Raw genomic sequence first — 7,344 nt, 5'->3', positions numbered from 1 at the left:
GCTCACCTGCTTGCCATTCCATCCCAGCCTCTACACCTAGCTGACATATTTTGTGTCACCAAATCTGTGTGCCACTCCATCTAAGGCCCCTGCTCAAAACAGCCTTCCCTCACCTTCTTCACCCAATCAGCTCGTGACTCTGTCCCCTTTTCTCTAGGTTTAGTTTTACCTTATTCTAGACCCTTCCCCCTTTGAATGTTTTATAGCCTCCTGTGTGTGTGTGTGGGGGGGGGGGTTATGTACATAGGTGTGTGTGTTGTGGGGTGTGTATGTGTGTATGTGCATCACTTGTCACACAGACCACATGCTCCTAGAGGAGCCCCCCTGTTTCCTGTTTTGGTTTCCCTGCCATCTCTGCCCAGGTTCACACAGAGTTTTGCTCGAGGCACCCCTGCAGTTGCTGTTGTAGAACAGCTCGTCCCAGCTCACCGCCGCAGTTGGACACAGGTGTCCTGTGTCTTCCCAGGTCTGAGGGGAGAGTCTACCCGAGGTCAGATTCCTGGTGCTTCGGCGTCGCTCTGCCCTCTGTCAGGGTAGCCATCGGGAGCTTGCTGTGTAGACCACAGTAGGCTGAGCGAGAATCAGCACTCCTAATGCTACTGGCAGAGGACATAAAAGTCCAAAGCTGTTTGCTAGAAACTTTTTGCAGTGCTAAAATTGCCTTTAAAAAAACCCACCCCCCATCCCCCTAAAGAAAAAGAATTTAAATTCAAACAGCCTTTACCTGCATCCTCCCTCTCTCATTACCTCCCAGTTAGTGCTCAACACCAATTGTCCATGAAATTCCACTGCTGCTGTTAATGAAATGAGGAACATAAGAAGTTTGTGAACAGGAAGTGTCCATGCAACCCTCCACCTGTTTCCCTCCTCACTTCCTCCGTTCTACTCCTGGCCTCCTCTGTCTCCACCTGCTCAGTGAGCCTCTACGTTGATCCCTAGAGATCTCTTCACTTCCTTGGTTATTAGAGGGGAAAAGGCCTGCCATGAACTCGCCCTTGCGGAGTCACCTTCCTCTCCCGCTGTCCTTGGAGAAAGCACCTGGTTTGGGTCCTGGCTCCATCACTATCTAGCCAGGGGACCTTGAACTTAACGTCTCAGAGCTTCAGTTACCCTGTTTGGCATTGGGGTTGCTCATACTTACTCTACCAAATCGCAGAACTTCGAGGATCGGAATGAAGCAAGGTATTTAACAGTACTTTGAAAAGTAGATAATACATCACCAAATAAAAATAAGACCTGCCTGGGGCGCCTGGGTGGCTCAGTCGTTAAGCGTCTGCCTTCGGCTCAGGTCATGATCCCAGGGTCCTGGGATCGAGCCCTGCATCAGGCTCTCCGCTCAGCGGGAAGCCTGCTTCTCCCTCTCCCACTCCCCCTGCTTGTGTTCCCTCTCTCACTGTGTCTCTCTCTGTCAAATAAATAAAATCTTAAAAAAAAAAAATAAGACCTGCCTGCTATCAACAGATGGGATTCTAGTCTGAAGTCTTCCTTCTTCCACTACCTCTATCAGAATCCAGGTATGGGCTCTGGTTCTCCCCACAAGTGCCTTTATTCCAGGATCCACCGGCCAAGGACCGAAGCCATCCCGTGCCTTCTCCTGGGGGACTTGGGTGGGGGTGCTGCCCAAGGCCCTTCCCGTTCCACTTTCCATGTGGCCCACTTTCGCTACCTCCCTGGAGAACATCTCCAGGTTCTTTATGTCTGCCTCTAAGAGGAGTGAAGCCTGGCCGCTAAGCTGGGCCCCAGGGTGGACCACCTCTGTCCAAGCACCAAGTGCCCCTGATCTCAACGTGGCGGCCAGGGATTCATTCGAAGCCCCAGGCTCAGCTCTGCGTCCCAAAGCAAGGCCAACATTAACAAACATCAGTGGCACAGAGTCCCTGTGCAGTGGGAGGGAGGAAGAGAGGGTGCCGGCAGCCCTTATTTACAGAGCAGCTTTAGCTCGGCTCCTCCAAATGTTTATAAGTTTCACGATTCCTGTTTCATAGAGGAAGGAAACTGAGGAACAGAGCAAAAATGGGATTCTCCCAGCTGTGAATGCTCCGACCATCTGCTGTTTCCCGGAATCTAAGGTAGTTTCAGAACTCACCAAGAAATCACAGCTCCAGTTCTGGGGACTTCACTGACGTCTAAAATAAAGACTTAGTGAAGCACAGCCCCGGGCTAGACAGGCAGCCCTCCATTTTATATGTCATTACATCTCAGAATAACTTCCAGGCACCGCTGCCGTGGTCTCCGGTAGCCTGTGGGGCCTCATGTGCGGCCAGTGACTAGGTGGTGGAGGGTCTCACTCCCCTCTCGACAGGCTCCCCCTCTGCCTCCCTGCCTGTCCTAGAGGGGAGGAGCTCTTGTGGTTAAGGAAGCTGAGCCCCTCACCCTTACATCTCGAGGACCCAGCCAGCCTCTGGGGTCCAGCTTTGAGCCTGGACAGGTCAGACCAGGAAGCAAACCAAAGCAATCACAGCTCCAGCCCTGGAGACAGGCAGCATGGTATGACCCCTGGCTTCCAGGGCGGCGGGGGGCGGGGGGTGCTCACTTCTCACGGATCTAAATATACATGGAAAGGCGCGATTAGCAAAAGGAGATGGACCTAAAATTTTTATGTTATAGGGTGGCTCTGAGGCTTTTAGTAAACTTCAGATCTTGTGTTTAAGGTAGGGAATTCCTCCACCAATTCCGGGATGTTGGATAATCATCCCAGGGCAGGGACCCAGTTCCCCTGTTCCCTCCAGGACGGCTGTGCCTCCCTCCCTGAACCCCATCTGTGCCCTGGGGCTCATCCCAGGCATCTCCCCGTGCTGTTCCCTGGCTCACACTCCATCTCAGCAGCCCGAACCTTTCAGTCCTGAGTTATTTACCTGCTGAGACGGTAAGAGCTTCATAATTAGCTGAGCAACAGCATGGAGGCTTTTATGAGCAGCCAGGCCCCCCACCACACTCTGGTGTCCGTAATTGAAATGACCCACGCCAGTGATTAGATGAGGGGGCTGAAGCAGCCCAGTGTGCCACCCCCAACCCTCTCCCCTGTCCTGTCGGGGGGGCGATGTAGTTAAGTTTGTGCTTCATTTGGCAGAGACCATAAAGCAGGCATTGCAGCGGGGCTTTCTGCAGGGGTGGGAAGGCACTGCTGGGCAGTGGGCGGGCTCTGTGGCAGGCAACAGATTCCAGATCCGTGGGGCGGGGAGGGGGGAGGGGGAGGGGCGGGGGGGCTTGCTTGCCCTTTGCCTTGCCCCCTCTACCTTTCCCCCAACCTAAGGCCAGCCTCTGAAGTCCTGGGCCTAGCAGGATTATCAGCCCTACTCAGTGGCCCGAGGGACCAGGGCTGCATGGGGACAGCCAGACCCTGAGCAGACCCGACTCCCAGTCACCCTGCTCATGCTCTCCGGAGAGCTCCAGGCCAAGAGCAAGAGGGTTGAGATGCTGTTGGCATTTCTTTTTCTCCCCACCTCCCTGGCTAATCTCAGCTTCTCAGCTCTTTCCCGTACAAGCCTTCCCCACGCCTGTCTCCTAACCTTGCCGCTCCCTCCCAGGTGGGGGACACCACGGGCTTCGGGGTCGGAAGTATTCATTTGTTTCCCTAGAGCGTGGTTGCGCAGAGCCGACGTGGGGTTGCTCTCCGTGCAAACCTGGGGGAGTGCTGTCTTGAGACAGGTTTGGGGGCCTGAAGTGGGCTCTGCGGGAAAGAAGGCTGTGGTCAGTTGGTGATGTCTGCCCCGGCAGAGGGAGGAGTAGGAGGAGAAGCAGAGCTACTGTTCACTGAGGCTTTCGTCCTGTGCCCAGCACCGTGCTGAGCGCTTAGGGGATAGAGTGTTCTAGAATCCCGAGAACCCCAGCCCCGGAGATCAGGGAGTTCGTTGCGTTCGCTTCTGTGCTTCCAGGACCTACGACCGTGCCTGACACATAGTAAACAATCTGCGTGGCAATATGTGTTGGGTGAACCACACCAGGTTCAAATTCCACTCCATCACTTATTAGCTATGGGATTTGGGCAAGTCATTGGAACTCTGTGCCTCAGTTTCCTCAACTATAAAGTATGATTAATATTAAACCCAGCCTATAGGTTTAATGAGTTACTATGTGGAAAATGCTTAGAAAGTTGTCCAGCACGTGCTAAGCGTTGGTTAAGTGATAGTTTTTATCCTATCAATATCCCCATTTCGCAAATGATCAGCATCACTTATATCTGTGCCAAACACTCTCTAACTGATCTCTGTAGTAATCTCATTAGATAGATGATAGATGATAGATAGATAATACGAGGGTTATCATGAAGATTATCTATATTATGAGATATGTATGTATAATAACACCTCCTGGTGTATATAATCCTTATAATAGCCCTAGTATTATCATTACTATTTTGCAGTTGAAGAAACTAAAGCACAGGGAGGTTACGTGTGTTGTCTAAGATCACTAAGCTAGCAAGTGACAAAGCTAGGATTCAAATCTAAGCAGTCTGGCCCCAGACTCCGTGCTCTTGGGGCTTCTGCTATAGTCACGCACACTCTGACTCCAGAGCTCGTACCCTTGACCATTACCCCCTAAAAGAGGCTCATCTTTGCTAACTTTTATGTGGCTACAGGAGGGGCCACCGTAGAAGACAGGAGCTTGAATTCTACTTCTACCACCCATTAGGTTCATGACCCTGGGCAAGTAACTGAGTTAGCTCAGAATGTCAGGGTTTTTTTCTCATCTGTAAATTCTGAAAAAGAGCTCTTTCACCAAAGTGCTGTGAGGACTGAATGAGATAAGATTTATGAAGTGCTGAGCACGTACCTCGCATTAGAGGTATTGAGAGTGAGAGCAATTATTGTTATTATTCGCCACCTTTCCACAGGGCTGTTACCAGCACCCAGAGAGATTGAGATTTATATATATATAAAATAGCTATGTCAACTCTAAAGATTTCCTCCATGCATAGTCTCTGGATCAGCAGCCTCAGCAGCACGGGAACTGTTAGAAAAGCAGAATCTTGGGTCCTCTCAGACCTACTGAGTCAGGATCTGAATTCTCACCTGACCCCAGAGGATTCGTCAGCACACTGCAGTTACAGATGCCCGGATCGAAAGAGTGATGGTAAAGGGGGACAGCGGGAGTTCCTGGAGGGAGCCTCGCGGCAGGCCTGGGGTTCAGGGGCAGCACAGCGTCATGCAGAGCCCCCCTCGGCTCCCCGGACAGCTGGGCCCACGGGGCACCTGCCAGTCGCCTCACTCACTCAGTAATCTGCCCTCCCCCAGTCGGAGCAGTCAAGCCCTCGGTGCAGCTGGGCGGCTGAATTATAGGCTGTGGGCGGATGGCGGAGATAGCTCCCTGCTAGCCCTCCGAGGGGAGAAGAGAGTGAAGGGGAAGGAAGGCCCCGTCCACTGCTCTCCTTGCCCTGACAGCAGGCGCCCTCCTTTCTGGAGAGCCAGGCGGCTGGCACCAGCCATCAGGCGACCCTTTCCCCCACCCCGGAACCCACTCGCTGCCCCCGGGGCAGAGTGCTGAGCCCTCCTGCCAGCTGTGTCGTGGCCACAGTTTCTCAAGGGACCTCAGGCGTTGGATCCCTCTTCTCAGGGAGGAGCCCCCTCTACGGACTTAGCCTCCCACCCAAAGCGTTGCCTCTCCCCAGAGCTTGACACCTCAGTAGGGGTGGGCGTGAGGCTGCGGGGACCGCCCCGCCGTCCTCCCTCCTGCGGCCGGCACAAGCCGGGCACAGGGCACCGGCACACGGTGCTGGGGGAAGGGACGTGCATGCCAGCTTCCCGGGAGGCCAAGCTACCGTGGCGGAGGGCTTTGCTGCCTGCTCATATCAACGCACTGGGTATGGGGGTGGGGAGGGGAAGAGCCCCAGGTCACGGGGTAAGCCGCGGTCCTCCCCTCCTCCACTCGGGTGCAGCCTACGCCCTATCTTCCCACCCAGGGCCCCGAGGCTCCCAGGGGCCTGCTGCCTCCGCCACCATGTCTCAGCCCTGGGTCCTGGGAGGGAGGAAAGCTCTCTCTGTCTCCCAGAACTTCCCTTACTGGTGACACTTCAAACATCCATTAGGTTTGATGGAGCACTGCTTCTGGGCCCACGGGAGGGGGCTCTGGGCCTGCACTTGAGGCCTGAGGTCTCCCCGCAGCCTGCAGTTCCTTCTGGCCACTCCCCTTCTCCCCCTCGCTCCCTGCCCTCTCCCCTTTCAGCCACCAGGGCACTCTCCCTGCCACCTGAACTTGACCCTGAGGGTGCCCAGGCTTGTCACTGTGGCGTTGTAGGCTTGGGGCCCCTTGCTCGGCCTCCTTGGGCAGCACGTGTGTGTGTGTGTGTGTGTGTGTGTGTGTGTGTGTGTGTGTGCCTGTGCGTGTGTGTTTGAGGTGGTTGGTCAGAGTTGGAGGGGATCTAGACCAGCTCGTTCAAAGCTCTCATTTTGCAGATGAGGCTGGGGCAGGAGAACAGTAAACCCTAGATAATGATGAGGATGATGGTAACGATGCTGATTACGAATAGCCTCTAGCTGTGGGACACGTACTGTGTGTCACGCTACCCATGAGGACTTCCCATATTGTAACCAATTTAGTTCTTATGGTAGGATGAATGAATAAATACAGAAACTGAGGCCCAGAGAGGTGACGTGACTTGCCTCATATCACACAAGGAGGAGGTGAAAGAGTAGATTTGAATTCAGGATTATCTCACGGAGCATCCAGGAGCTTTAAGTATCTAGGTGAATTTAGTTTCTCTCGTGTTGGGAGAGACGGTGACAGTAGCAGATGGCTCCCCTGTCACGGAGCCGGGGCAGAGTTAAATGAGCTCCCGGGGGGTGGAAGCTGCAAAGGGAAGGGACTGTTACTCTCAATGCAGAGCCCAGAGGAGAGCTGGGGTCTTCTATTTCCCGATGCAGTGCACTTCCCTTGAGGTCTTACCCTGCTGGGCCTGAGCCTTTGGGTTAGAAAGTACACACGCCGTCTTGGGCTAGAATCCTGAGAACCCCACGTGCTCTCCTGCCCAGGCAAAGAGAAGCAGGCAAAGGGCAGGGGAGGGGTGCAAAATGAGGCGGGGCTGCTGCAGGTCAAGTCGGGATGGGCAAGGTCCAGATTTGAGGAGGCGGCTGGAGAAGACTGGCATTTCGGAGCCCTCAACAAGACAAACCGTGCTGATGTGGGAAAGTGATGGGGCTGGCTGGAGGGAGGGGTGAAGGAGGTGGGGCTTCAGGGGGAATTGTGTGCCTGGCACCGGGGGAATTCTTTCTTTTTTAGGTTTTTATTTTAATTCCAGTTAGTTAACATAGTGTTTTATTAGTTTCAGGTGTATAATATAGTGACTCAACACTTCCATACAACACCCGGTGCTCATCACGACAAGTGCCCTCCTTCATCCCCATCACC

The sequence above is a fragment of the Eumetopias jubatus genome, unplaced genomic scaffold (assembly GCF_037043125.1).
Source record: "Eumetopias jubatus isolate StellerSeaLion01/CBP00866 unplaced genomic scaffold, mEumJub1_p1.0 scaffold_13, whole genome shotgun sequence".
Classification (NCBI taxonomy): Eukaryota; Metazoa; Chordata; class Mammalia; order Carnivora; family Otariidae; genus Eumetopias; species Eumetopias jubatus.
Note: the sequence above shows the minus strand (reverse complement) of the source record.